This window comes from Terrapene carolina, unplaced genomic scaffold, assembly GCF_002925995.2.
Source record: "Terrapene carolina triunguis isolate 2854851 unplaced genomic scaffold, T_m_triunguis-2.0 Scaffold34021, whole genome shotgun sequence".
Taxonomy (NCBI): Eukaryota; Metazoa; Chordata; order Testudines; family Emydidae; genus Terrapene; species Terrapene triunguis.
The window spans coordinates 3,259,935-3,274,875 of record NW_020698372.1 but is presented as its reverse complement, the minus strand read 5'-3'; positions in this window follow the sequence as shown (position 1 = coordinate 3,274,875).

Here is a 14,941-nt window from a genome sequence, read left to right as displayed (position 1 = left end):
AGGCAGGCAGGGAGCAGAGGGGGTTGGATGGGTCGGGAGTTCTGGGGTTCCTGTCAGGGGGCGGGGAGCAGTTGGATAGGGCATGGGAGTCCCGGGGGTCTGTCTGGTGGAGGGGGTGTGAATATGGGGTGGGGGTGTGGATAAGGGTCAGGGCAGTCAGGGGACAGGTAGGGTCCTAGGGGGGGCAGTTAGGGTGGGGGGTTCTCAGGAGGGGGCAGTCAGGGGACAAGAGGCAGGGAGGCTTAGATAGGGGGTGGGGTCCTAGGGGGCAGTTAGTGGCAGGGGTCCCAGGAGGGGGCAGTCAGGGGACAAGGAGCAGGGGGGGGTTGTGGGTACTGAGGGGGGCAGTCAGGGGGTGGGAAGTGGGAGGAAGTGGATGGGGGTGGGGCAGGGTGGGGATGGGGCTAGAGCGGGGCTTCCCCCCCCCCAGTGTCCTCTTTTTTGATTGTGGAAATATGGTAACCCTAACTGACAGAAAGAATTTGGCCTGTATTGCTTCATTTGAGTTTTCTGAACTTAAGTGGCTTGGACATGTTCTGTTCCTCCTGCCATCCCTTCTAATTGGAAATTCAGGCGGTAATACAGAAGAATAATGAATATAGATGTGATTTTTCTCCCACATTCAATTTTCTTAGCCAGTAACCGGGGAAATAGTAAGCCAAATTCTGCCTCAAATTACACTGGTGCAACATCATTAAGTTGAATTATATTAAATGACTCCAAGCTCCTGTAAATCCGCCACTCTGCAGGACAGAAAATTAAGGCCCCTAGAACTCTTGGTTTTAATTATTTTTAAATTAATTAATTTAATTAAAATAATTAATTATTAAAATAACCTGGTTTTAATTATTTTTAAAAGTGCTGTAGTTTTGAAACAATCATTACTGATTAGAAGTTTCCAGAACAAAGAAATTGTTCCCCTGTGTGCTGCCAAATTTGTGTCTGTCCTACCTACAGCATAAAATCATAGAACTATAGAAGTGTGGGGCTGGAAGGGACCACAAGAGGTCATTAGTCCATCCTCCCGTGATGAGGCAGGACCAAGTAAACCTAGACCACCCCTAACAGCTGTTTGTCCAACCTGTTCTTAAAAACCTCTAGTGACGGGGATTCTACAACCTCCCTTGGTAACCTATTCCAATGCTTAACTATCCTTATAATTAGAAAGTGTTTCCTACCTCCATAGCTTCCACCTTCACATTCTATCTCCTTCTGCTCCTATTTTTGGTTTTTCCTTTCTCCTAACTGCTCCACTTCTTCCATGATTCCTGTACCCACAATCCTCCATTCTCCCTCCCCTCATTGGTTCTTCTGTCAGACTCTGTTACCCTAGCCACAACCCACCCCACTCCTGCTTTCCTTCTGTCACCCCTCTGATCTCCAGTAACCACTCTTTATTTTGCACATGTACCACTTCTGCCAGGTGCCCGTGGCAACACCAAGGGCCAGGTTCAATCTAACATAAAGGAAACTATGGTTTGAGCCACCGCCCAGATGTACTCCTACTTTTTGAGTCTAGGCAATTAAAATGTAACATAGTGGTCACCTTCCCAGGTGGTTCTTCCCCACTTGAAAGTCCTCACAAGTGTCCTTGGTAACACTGAGCCACAAGTACCTTTTATCTGCGAAAAAGGAAAAGCCAAACACAAGAAACATGAAAACCATACAGATAATTGCATATAGTAAAACGAGCAAGACCCAGTCAGCGTATGAGGACTCTGGCCACCTGCACAGTTCCAAGTATTAATCATCCGCCTTGTTGAAGTCTAGAACTCTTAGCAACAAAGCAAACCACACTCACCTAAAATCCACTTGCAAGGTCAGCTAGACTGAGTTATAGTCAGGGAAGCATCAGAGGGTGGCTCTCCTCTGTCTGTCTACTCCAGTAGTCCAGTGAAGTCTGCACCACCAGGGCCTACTCAGATATGCAGCTTCCTGGTCTCGTCCTGTGACACCTGCTCTGCTACCACACGGGGTTTGTTGTGAAGTCAGAGTTGTGCCGCCACCAATCCAGTCAGACCTGCTGCAGTCAGCTCTACACTGCTGCTACTGGCCTACTCAGGCCCTGCTATAAAGCCAGCTCTACATTGCTGCCACCAGTTGAGTCCATTCACTCCACACAAACTTCACAGTCAGCAGATGGGGAACCCAGAGTAAAGTGGGACCCTTGAACAGAACCTTTATTCTTTGGGATAGTGCTCCCAGTCTTTAAAGCAGAGGCTTCTCCCCAATCTTGTTGCACTTGAACCCCATTCCCAAACCAGAGTCCACTACCTGTCAGTCAGGGTGACCCTCTTACTCCAGGGACCTTCTTGCACAATTCCTATGCCCCTTTGTGAGTACAATAATGGCAACAATCTATCATCATTTATACAAAAAGAACCTAAAAAAATTTCCAGCTAAAGCAACAAAACATAGTTTATGGAACTACGAGTAAGTAACAATAATTCATGTAAATAAAGCCACCCTATAGCTGTCTATTCCCTTGTAAAGGCAAGCAGAGAATTCCATCCTTCTAAGGATATGTCTATGCTGCAATTAGACACCTGTGGACAGTCCGTGCCAGCTGACTTGGGCTCGGGCTATAGGGCTGTTTAATTGCAGTGTAGATGTTCAGGCTCGGGCTATAGCTCAAGCTCTGCGACCCTCCCACCTCTCAGGGTCCTAGAGCATCTACACCACAATTAAACAGTCTCTTAGCCCAAGTCCCGCAAGGCTGAGTCAACTGGCACAGGTCAGCCCCAAGTTTTTAATTGCAGTGTAGATATATGCTAAGCCTTCTGGCTTTGAGGCTTACACATGAAACATATCAGGCAGAGCACCAGTCATTGGGACTATGGATCTGGCACTTTTGAGCAGCCGCATGTGCTGTGGCAGAGCACTTGTGCAGGGGTCAGGATTCTAGCCTGCTACAGGCAGGATGTGAGAATTTATGCTGAAAGCAAGAATGTTCAACACACAGAGAAATCCAGATGTCTGACATCTCTATCAGTGTCACATATCATATGTAGTCTGCCTTCTTATGGTACTGTACTTAGCTCTAAATGGAGAAAGAATTAGCCTCATTAATGTTATAATTCAACTCCAGAGGGAACACGTGAATCATTGTGACTAATATACATTATTTCACATTTCAGCAGAGAATAAGGAGCATGTGTGCTATTTAAGAGACTATTAATCAAATCATTATTTACTTTCTAGCCAAAGCCTCAGGCAATCAGACAAAATCCAATCATTTGCACTCAAAGTCCTCTGGCCAATACTGGAGGGCGGGAAGGAGGAAGAAAACATTTTCTTTTGTATCAGCAAGAAAGAAACAGTTCTAAAACTTCACAGGTCTTAAAGTAATTTGCATGGCATTATATTTCGAAAAGAAGCTCTTTTGTAAAAAATCTTTCCTTTCTTTCACTACACTTGATTCTCTAATGCAAGCTCTGAAAAGAAATGATGTGCCAGCAATCTGGCCTATGAATGTGTAATAATATTAACATTTACTGTATACTAAGTACATAATTGCTAGATTGTTGTATGGATGCTGTACAAGCATGAAAAGGGCATTTAGGACTAGTTTTTATAATATTTACAAAAGCGCTTTTAGAACCTTGGATAGGTTTTTACCGTCCTCTTTATAAAGTTAAGCAGATGGTTATTTTCTCCAAGCAAGAGATTCTGCTAAGCTGTTTGGCAAAGCTGTGTGGCATGTCAAAATGATTCTTTCCTCTCTACCAACACACATTTCCTCCAGAGTCTATAGAATCAAAAGAGCAGGGCAGTTTTTCTAACTAAAAAGAAAACTTGAGAATGGAGTTTCCGGCAAAATTTATGTGCCAACAGAAAATTAATGAACCCATATGTTAAAAAGCACCAAAAGAATAAATTAAAAATTATTTGTTCTAGTCTCTCAATTTTTTTCCTCAGCTACACCTCAGAGAAACTGCAGCTTATTTTCAAATTGTGATTCTGCTGAGAAACACAGATTGGCATAGCCCCCTCGTGTAGACATAATGTACGCTTATGGTTCAGGAACACCACCTTCCCAAATGACATTAGATATGCCAACAGAAAAATTCTTCGGCCTGGTCTACACGAGGATTTTACATCAGTATTAACCCATCTCCACACCCGAGAGATGTAGCGATACTGATATAAGGCTCGGTGTAGACAGTTCTAGTTTGATGGAAGAATTCTTCTGTTGACCTAGTGACTGCCTCTCGGGGAGGTGGATTGCCTACACCAGGGTCAGCAACCTTCGGCACACGGCCCATCAGGGTAATCCGCTGGCGGGCTGCGAGACGGTTTGTTTACGTTGACCGTCTGCAGGCACGGCCCGCCACAGCTCCCAGTGGATGCGGTTTGCCATTCCCGGCCAATGGGGGCTGTGGGAAGTGGCGGCCAGCACGTCCCTGCGGCTCACTGGTTCCCACGGCTCCCATTGGCTGAGCACTGCGAACCGCGGCCACTGGGAGCTGCGGGGGACTGTGCCCGCGGACAGTCAACGTAAACAAAATGTCTCGCGGCCTGCCAGCGCATTACCCTGATGGGCCACGTGCCGAAGTTTGCCAACCCCTGGCCTACACCGACAAGAGAACCCCACCCATAGGTGTAAGTAGTGTCTTCACTGAAGTGCTACAGCGGTGCGGTTGTAGCATTTTAAGTGTAGGCCAGTCCTCCTATTGACATAGCTGCAGCTACACTGGGGGGTTATTGGTATAGCAATGTCACTAGATGGTGTGTTTTTTTCAACCCCCGACATAGGTATGCCAGTATAAGATCATGCCTTTGAAAATTTCCCCGTTTTGCCAAATACAGGAGGAAACCACAAACTCATTTAGAGAGAAAAGATGCTTTGATGGGAGCAGTGGTTACTATTGTGATTCTTTCCCTGGATTCTTCTCTCCCTTACACTGGCATTACATCTATGTAACTCCACTGACTTCAACCAGCATGAAAGCACTGGTTTACACCAGCATAAGAGGACAATAATGTCTACTATCAGGTTGTGATCCATTTAAGAAAGGAGCTATGAGTAAGAACACCCGATTCTCCACTGCATACATGCTATGTAGTGATTTACATCTGGGCAGAGTGAGTGCAAAGTGGGTATAACATACTCCCATTGTAGTCGTGTGTTATACTCCACTTTGCACATCTGTGACTACACAAGGTGCAAGGCAATAGAGGGTTGTGCCCTTTGTGGAACTGTGATGTATTTCTAACCCATGTGTAGGATGCCTATATGCTACTTAAATGCATAACAACAACAAAATGTAATAATAAATCCTGTAGTATGGTACTTGCACGCAGTTAGCAAATACCAGACAGAATAAGATTTTACCATTTCAGAAAAGAAATCTGCTGCCACCAGATTCACAAGCAACTCCTGAATGAGAACAGACAAACTAGGATTAATAATTTAGGGTCCAAATCTGCAAACATTTATGATGGGGAGTAGTGCTTACTTAGGGTTGCCAAACCTCCAGGATTGTCCTGGAGTCTCCAGGAATTAAAGATTAATATTTAATTAAAGATTATGTCATGTGATGAAATCTCTAGGAATATGTTCAGCCAAAATTGGCAACCCTACTCCAGTGAGTGATTCCATCACAGGCAAAGTGACTTTTGCTAATTATGCCATCACAATGAAGTCAGTAAAACATCTCTGCAAGCATTGTCTTTGAAGCACAAGCAATTTTCTTTTACTCATTGCAATTTCAAAAACCCTTCGATACAGAAGTGTTCCTGTTTCTTATTCCAGTTATTCATCTAAGAATTAGCCCTTTGGGTTTTTTTTTTTTATTATTATTTTCTTTAGTAGCTCAAGATTGTCTAGTTATTTTAAACAAGTCAATATCCTCTTCAGAGTAAAGTAATTCAGCCAGGAAAGAATGTGGGGCCCAACCGCCCCCCTCCTGTGCGAAAATTATTTCGGGGGGAGACTGAAGAGTACCAAATCTCTATGAGTCTTTCCTGGTCATTCTGTCAGGGGGCAGGATTTGCTCTTCATAGAACAGGCCAGGGCCCAACCACAAACCACACTGATCCCTCAAGTTCCTCACAAATTCTGAAGACTGAGATGCTAAAGTCATGTAGGGCCTGCATGCTGCCTCTGAGCCTCCAGCAATGTGGCTTTGATGAAGCTATGCTAACAGCCATAGCTAGCGGCTTCCCCAAGCATTCCCAGTGGGGCAGGGAGCTGAGGAAAGGTAACACAATTCTTATTAGCTTCCCACCCTGACCTTTACAGGCGTATGATCTTTCCACCCTCAGCTAGCAGGAATATGGTCTCTGCAGGGCCGGCTCCAGGCAGCAGCGTAGGAAGCTGGTGCTTGGGGCGGCCAATTCAAAGGAGCGGCACTCCGTCCGGTATCGGGGTGGCACGTCCAGGTCTTCGGCGGGAATTCGGCGGCGGGTCCCTCATTCTCTCTCTTCCTCTTTGAGCTGCCGCCGAAGTGCCGCCGCCCGTCTTTTTTTTTTTTTTTTTTTGCCGCTTGGGGCAGCAGAAAAGCTGGAGCCAGCCCTGGGTCTCTGTAAGCCCCATCACCACCCTACCTTCTGGCCCACATAGCTCCATTGAAGCCACATTGCTGGAGGCCCAAAGAGAGCACGCAGGACCTAGATCATGATCCAGCTCCCATGAAGTCGATTGGTTTCAAGAGGAATGGGACTGGGTTCTTACCCTGCATCCTTTCTTTTGTTAGCAGTGGCAGAGCAGAATGCCTGTCAAAAGAATGAACCAGTAGATCATATGTAATGAGAAAATAAATACAGAAATATATATGCCATATAGCAAGTTCATTAGATGTGGCCGTCTTGCCTTTGCTGCCTGTATTCATTGGGAGAATTTGAGCTCAGGCACAGATGAATAACATTTCTTATGAAATCTAGTCAAGCCCACTGAACGATTGTCTATTATTGTTCAGTAATCACATAGCCCTCAGCCCATCAGAACTGCATTCTTTATACAATTGCTGTGCATGGTATCAATCAACTATTCTTAAAAGTGTTTTAAGTCCTAGTCTCATTCCGATTGTGCACAGATTGGGAACAGTTCGTTATTATCCTCAGTATCATTAGGACTATTTGTATTTTTCCTACATGCCACTGGCTATCCTACTACATTCCTCTCAATTTGATTCTGAAGCTATTAAGATGAAGAACTTATTCATGCCCCAGGCACCATAGCTTAAAGACCTCATTCTGATATATGTTCTGGGCCAGACCTGCATTCCTCATGAGCTGCTTCCATGGCACAAAAGGGCTGGAAAGCTGCCCTGTGTTATTCACTCTCAGCTGCCCTGGCTAGGAGTTGTTCAGGATGGAGCACAGCCTGAGTGCCTTCTGCCCCAGTGATGCCCAGCTGCATAATGACCTCTAGGGCACTGTTACCAACTGGCCTAAGTCAGGCTATCTGTGAGGCAGCTGTAACTTACGCCAGAGAAAGAATTTGAAAGTCAACGGCAGCTAGGCATTCAGATGGTTTTGAAAATCCCACTAGGTGCCTACCTGCATATTTAGGCACCTAGATACCTTTAAACAAAAACTGGTCCTCTGTGCCCAGGCCACCTCTATGCAATGCAGGGAATACCCCACCTACTTCCTCGTGCTGCAGTTACCGCCTCCAGCAACACAACCACGCTGAAATACAGAACCCTCCCTAGGTCAGACACTTTCCTCCTGCCAATGGCCCTCCCAACCTCCTCACCCACTTCCTTGAGTCCTGACACTATTCTAGAACCCCTCTCCTGGTCCCTTCTATGAGTTGGCTCCGTCTCATCACCACCTGCGTTATTTATCATCAGGGTCTGCTGAATAACAAAGGCCAACGATATGGTAGTGGTCAGACCAGAAGGAAGTGGATTTATCCCATCCCTACTATAAACATCTTTGGAGGGTTAATAAGCAGCTGGGGGATAAGTAAGAGAAACACCTAGTGTGCTGTGTGCACACACGCACACACACCAGGCTCCAGCTCTCAGAGTGAGGAACACAGCGTGTGTTGTACAGGGCTACCAGACAGGGTCTGAGCCTGGATTCAGCAGTCACAGAATGGACTGTTGCTACATCCTTCCCCCATTTAAATTAACCTATTAAACCAGGGGTGGCCAGCCTGAGCCTGAGAAGGAGCCAGAATTTACCACTGTACACTGCCAAAGAGCCACAGTAATACATCAGCAGCCCCCCATGAGCTTCCACTCCCCCACTCCCAGCGCCTCCCACCCACCAGCAGCTTCGCTGATCAGTGCCTCCCCTCCCTCACCGCACCTCTGGATCAGCTGTTTTGTGGCGTGCAGGAGGCTTGAAGGGGGAGTGGGAGGAGCGAGGGCACAGCAGGCTCAGGGGAGGGGGCAGGAAGGGGTGGAGTGGGGGCAGGGCCTGTGGCAGAGCCAGGGGTTGAGCAGTGAGCACCCCCCGGCACACTGGAAAGTTGGCGCCTGTAGCTCCAGCCCTGGAGTCGGTGCCTATACAAGGAGCCGCATATTAACTTCTGAAGAGCCGCATGTGGCTCCGGAGCCACAGATTGGCCACCCCTATATTAAACTAACTAATAAAACATATTTAAACGTATCCCAAGAGCAGATAAACTAAAAGTTGTTGATCATACCCTTATCAATCAGTCATCACACAGGGAGATTCAACTACATGAATGTGGATGGACATCCCTTGTCTGTTCCTCAGTCAAACTAATGGACCTACAATAACTGAGGATTTGTTCACCATCCCCCCATTTTCACAGTGTAATACATTTCTAAGTTGCTTACATACATTTGCAGCTAATGCTGCACTTTGCAATGATATACTCAAAATATGATCAATTTCCTATTAATCTGACCTATTACTAGCACTGACTGCATGGAACAATCAATCACTTTTAATTATTAAGCTAAGAGCTCTCTGAAACAACAGAGAGATATATGATCTCTTTTATCCTGTGAATGGCTAGGTCTAAGACATGCAAAAAACAGCAGTACCATAACATTAATCACCGCTCTATGATTAATCCCATACCAACCATGCTTGTGTTGCAAGAGTGTTTTTGTGTTGATTTATTTCTTTGTTGCTTTTTAAAAATGTTTGTTGCACCACAATACTACAGGGAGTTTTCTTTTAAAGTGGTTTAAAAGGCCCATTTGCAGGGCATGAAGACATCGTGTATTGTTCTGCTATGCAAGAAGCATCACAAGACTCACACTCTTCATGTGCCCAATGGTGGCTGGGCATGTTGCAACTGTGATGTGCCTATGGTCATCTTGGGAAAACGATACAAGGATTTTGTTCCTCAAGCCCTCCTTGCCAATTCAATCTACAACCACTAGAGGTGTGTGTGGCTGAATAGTGCTGCATGTAACCTGTACCATCATCTTAAAACAAAAAAGTTAGCCGACCCAATAGATGAATCCATACTGAAGTAACTGTATGAGGGAGGAATGCCCCTTTGGAATATTTAGATTATCAAACTTTGATCACGCCTAAAATTAAGAGAGCAAAGATATCACCCAGGAGAAAGGAAAGAAAGAACCTGATCATAATTTTAGCCCCGGGCCTGATTCACCCTGTTGGAACTCGGCTAACTCGTACTTGGCCCCTTGAGTTTATTGCAAGTTAAAGGTAAACAAAGTCCTTCCCTTATTAAGGAGCCATGCAGCCAGAAAGAGGGCAGAGGATATTGACCTGGTGCAAAGGTTCTTCTCAAGCACAGCCTAAAGCATGAAGGAGATCCCCTGAACTCTGCAGAGTTTGGGTGTGAAACACCCTCCCCTTTCTCAGGGTATCCCACTCCCAATTGGACAATTTGGAAGCTTCCAGAAGTTCTCTCCTCTCAGCCCTCTCCATCTGCTTGAAGCTAGTTGAAAAGCAGGGGGGAGGGAGATTCACAAGAGTATTTTCAAAGTATTTTCATGAGTTTATCATTTTTTAATTTCAAAATTTGAAATTGAATTTGAAATGTTGACATTCAAAAAGTTTCAACCCCAGTTGAAATAGTGGGGTAGGAGTAGGGTGACCACATGAGAGACATGAAATATCGGGACGCGGGGGGGGGGGGGGGGGGGGTGTTCCGGCAGAGCAACAAAACAAAACAAAATCCAAGAGCCGGCGGCGGAGGAAAAAACAAAAACAAAAAACAAACAAACAAACAAAACCGGAGCATAGGAAAAATTGGTGGGGGCTGAGCACCCACCGGCAGTTCCACACCCCGCCCCCCCGCACCATCTCACCTTCGCTCCTCCCTCACCTCCCCTGAGCTGGCTGCCGCGTCCTGCTTCTCCCCCCTCCCTCCAGTGCTTGCGCTGCCATACAGCTGATTAGCGCAAGCGTGGGAGGGAGGGGGGAGGAGGAGGAATGCAGAGTGCTTGGGGAAGAGGCGGGGTCAGGGCGGGGATTTGGGGAGGGATCCAATGGGGGAGGGAAGGGGCGGAGTCACGGCGGGGCCGGGGTGGAGTTGGGGCAGGGGGGGCGCGAGCCCCCTCCGCCTGTGCACCGGAGGGCAAAATATCAGGACAATTCGCGTCCTGACCGAACATGGGACAAACAAGTAAATATCGGGACAGTCCCAATAAAATCGGGATGTCTGGTCACCCTAGGTAGGAGGGAAAATAGAGGTCTGGAAAACATGCCTTGAAGTGAGAGACTAAATAAGTTGGATCTAGTTTATCAAAGTGAAAGTTAAGAGGTGACAATCCAGCAGGAATAGGCATAATGAGATCCAGGGGTTGAAAACTGAAGCTAGATAAATTCAGAGTAGAAATAAGATGAAAATTGTTAACAGGGAGGGTAATTAACCATTGGAACAATGGTTGTGGTGGATTCTCCATTGCTTGCAGTCTTTAAATTAAGTACATCTTTCTAATTAGATACCGTAGCTCAAACAGAAGTCATGGCCTTAAAGCAGAAATGTGGTAAGTTTCTTTGGCTTGTGTTATGCTGGTGATCCTAATGGTCCCTTCTGGCCTAAAAATCTATGAATACATTAAAATTGTATACACCTTCTTCCCATATATATGGAGATATACCTATCTCCTAGAATTGGAAGGGACCCTGAAGGGTCATCAAGTCCAGCCCCCTGCCTTCACTAGCAGGACCAAGTACTGATTTTGCCCCAGATCCTTTAGTGGCCCCCTCAAGGATTGAATTCACAACCCTGGGTTTAGCAGACCAATGCTCAAACCACTGAGCTATCCCACCCCCCTCCAGTGGAGAAGTACTCCACTGGACACATATCTAAGTCACAGCAACGGGAATATTCAGATTTCATCAGACAGGTCTCACTCAGGGAATATATTTATTTATTTCACTATTAAAGAACTGATGGAAAGTTCATGGGGTTTTTCTTTTTAAACATTGTTGTCTCCCCTTTGGCAGAGCTACTTGGAAAATTAGTAGGGGAAGCAAAAGTGGATGGGAACCTGGGAGGCAGTGACCATGAGATAGTCAAGTTCAGGATCCTGACACAAGGAAGAAAGGAGAGCAGCAGAATACGGACCCTGGACTTCAGAAAAGCAGACTTTGACTCCCTCAGGGAACTGATGGGCAGGATCCTCTGGGAGAATAACATGAGGGTGGAAGGAGTCCAGGAGAGCTGGCTGTATTTTAAAGAATCCTTATTGAGGTTGCAGGAACAAACCATCCCAATGTGTAGAAAGAATAGTAAATATGGCAGGCGACCAGCTTGGCTTAACAGTGAAATCCTTGCTGATCTTAAACACAAAAAAGAAGCTTACAAGAAGTGGAAGATTGGACAAATGACAAGGGAGGAGTATAAAAATATTGCTCAGGCATGCAGGAGTGAAATCAGGAAGGCCAAGTCACACTTGGAGTTGCAGCTAGCAAGAGATGTTAAGAGTAACAAGAAGGGTTTCTTCAGGTATGTTAGCAACAAGAAGAAAGTCAAGGAAAGTGTGGGCCCCTTACTGAATGAGGGAGGCAACCTAGTGACAGAGGATGTGGAAAAAGCTAATGTACTCAATGCTTTTTTTGACTCTGTCTCCACAAACAAAATCAGCTCCCAGACTACTACTCTGGGCAGCACAGCATGGGGAGGAGGTGACCAGCCCTCTGTGGAGAAAGAAGTGGTTTGGGACTATTTAGAAAAGCTGGACGAGCACAAGTCCATGGGGCCGGATGCACTACATCCGAGGGTGCTAAAGGAGTTGGCGGATGTGATTGCAGAGCCATTGGCCATTATCTTTGAAAACTCATGGCGATCGGGGGAGGTCCCGGATGACTGGAAAAAGGCTAATGTAGTGCCCATCTTTAAAAAAGGGAAGGAGAAGGATCCGGGGAACTACAGGACAGTCAGCCTCACCTCAGTCCCTGGAAAAATCATGGAGCAGGTCCTCAAGGAATCAATTCTGAAGCACGTAGAAGAGAGGAAAGTGATCAGGAACAGTCAGCATGGATTCACCAAGGGTAAGTCATGCCTGACTAACCTAATTGCCTTCTATGATGAGATAACTGGCTCTGTGGATGAGGGGAAAGCAGTGGATGTGTTATTCCTAGACTTTAGCAAAGCTTTTGATACAGTCCCCCACAGTATTCTTGCCAGCAAGTTAAAGAAGTATGGGCTGGATGAATGGACTATAAGGTGGATAGAAAGCTGGCTAGATCGTCGGACTCAACGGTTAGTGATCAATGGCTCCATGTCTAGTTGGCAGCCGGTATCAAGCGGAGTGCCCCAAGGGTCGGTCCTTGGGCCGTTTTTGTTCAATATCTTCATTAATGATCTGGAGGATGGCGTGGATTGCACCCTCAGCAAGTTTGCAGATGACACTAAACTGGGAGGCGTGGTAGATACACTGGAGGATAGGGATCGGATACAGAGGAACCTAGACAAATTAGAGGATTGGGCCAAAAGAAATCTGATGAGGTTCAACAAGGACAAGTGCAGAGTCCTGCACTTAGGACGGAAGAATCCCATGCACTGCTACAGACTAGGGACCGAATGGCTAGGCAGCAGTTCTGCAGAAAAGGACCTAGGGGTTAGAGTGGATGAGAAGCTGGATATAAGTCGAAAGTGTGCCCTTGTTGCCAAGAAGGCTAATGGCATTTTGGGCTGTATAAGTAGGGGCACTGCCAGCAGATCGAGGGACGTGATCATTCCCCTCTATTCGACATTGGTGAGGCCTAATCTGGAGTACTGTGTCCAGTTTTGGGCCCCACACTACAAAAAGGATGTGGAAAAATTGGAAAGAGTCCAGCGGAGGGCAAGAAAAATTATTAAGGGGCTGGAGCACATGACTTATGAGGAGAGGCTGAGGGAACTGGGATTGTTTAGTCTGCAGAAGAGAAGAATGAGGGGGGATTTGATAGCTGCTTTCAACTACCTGAAAGGGGATTCCAAAGAGGATGGATCTAGACTGTTCTCAGTGGTCCCAGATGACAGAACAAGGAGTAATGGTCTCAAGTTGCAGTGGGGGAGGTTTAGATTGGATATTAGGAAAAACTTTTTCACTAGGAGGGTGGTGAAGCACTGGAATGGGTTACCTAGGGAGGTGGTGGAATCTCCTTCCTTAGAGGTTTTTAAGGTCAGGCTTGACAAAGCCCTGGCTGGGATGATTTAGTTGGGGATTGGTCCTGCTTTGAGCAGGGGGTTGGACTAGATGACCTCCTGAGGTCCCTTCCAACCCTGATATTCTATGATTCTATGAAAACGCTGTGGTCCTGGACCTCAAGTTTATAGTCTGTTGTGGAGGGGAAATTAAGGCAGGTTTTACAAAACTTTGCTTGTACATAATGTATGCTGCAGCTCTGGAGGGCCTTCATACCAGCTGTTTTGTGGATTCAAGTTTTTGACCTCGCCTGCAAAATGAGATAGATGCCTTATAGCATTTCTTGCCGCTTGTTGCTTTTATGACAGTATATATACTGTGAAACATAACTGTCCCCTGCTAATGTGGCTCCTCAAACGGTCCTCTTATACAACCTAAATTGTGAGTGCTCTTGGGTAATGATGCCACAAATTTAAGAACAGCTGCTTTGGGAGACAATGTGCTTCAATGCATAGGATTGGACTGGTAGTTAGGAGACCTGGATTCTATTCCCAGCTCTGCTAGTGACTTGCTCTATTCCCTTGGGCAAGTCATGGCACCTCTCTGCCTCAGTTTTGCCATTTGTTAAATAGGAATAGTGAAAGTTACCACCTTTGAAAAGTGCTTTGAGATCTACAGATACGAAGTGCAATATAAGAGCTAAGTATTATTATTTTGTCATTTTACTATCTGGGTCTCACATGGGATAGCAACAACACGGCTTGGTGAAGTGGTAATTTGGGAGTAAACACTTTGATGATTTAATACAACTTGTATTTTTCCTCCATTTTTACTTTGATTTAATTTTGCATGTTGTTTGTCTTTGATATAGCAAAATCCTAAGGATTAGATTGTGACTGGCCCTTACATAGATGTGCAGTGGAGGATGCGTGTTAAAAACAGTCCCCCACAAGAGCCCATCACAATTATAGACCTTGAGTTCAGGAAGAAAGCATCAAAATTGAATGGAGACTGAGGGGGGTGCAAAACAACTCTGATCATTTGCACTGCTGAGATTCTGCTTTGATCCTTTCATGCAGTAGAGGAGTTTTAATTTTAATTCTTTTGGCATAGTTGCTTGTGTTTAATATCTATAACAATGGAGACACCTGATTTAAAAAAAAAATCAGCCAGTCAATCAAGGAAAGAATATGACTTACAGCCATAGGATGCCATGGGGAAAAACTGCCCTATTTTCCCACCAGAAATGCAGCTGGTATAAGAGACACTATTGTAAATGGCGTAACAGAAAGCATAATTTGGACTTAACCATACAATATAATTCTCACACATTAGCCACCTTACAACAGGGGTGGGCAAACTTTTTGGCCCAAGGGCCACATCGGGGTTGCAAAACTGTATGGAGGGCCAGGTAGGGAAGGCTGTGCCTCCCCAAACAGCCTGGCCCCCGCCCCCTA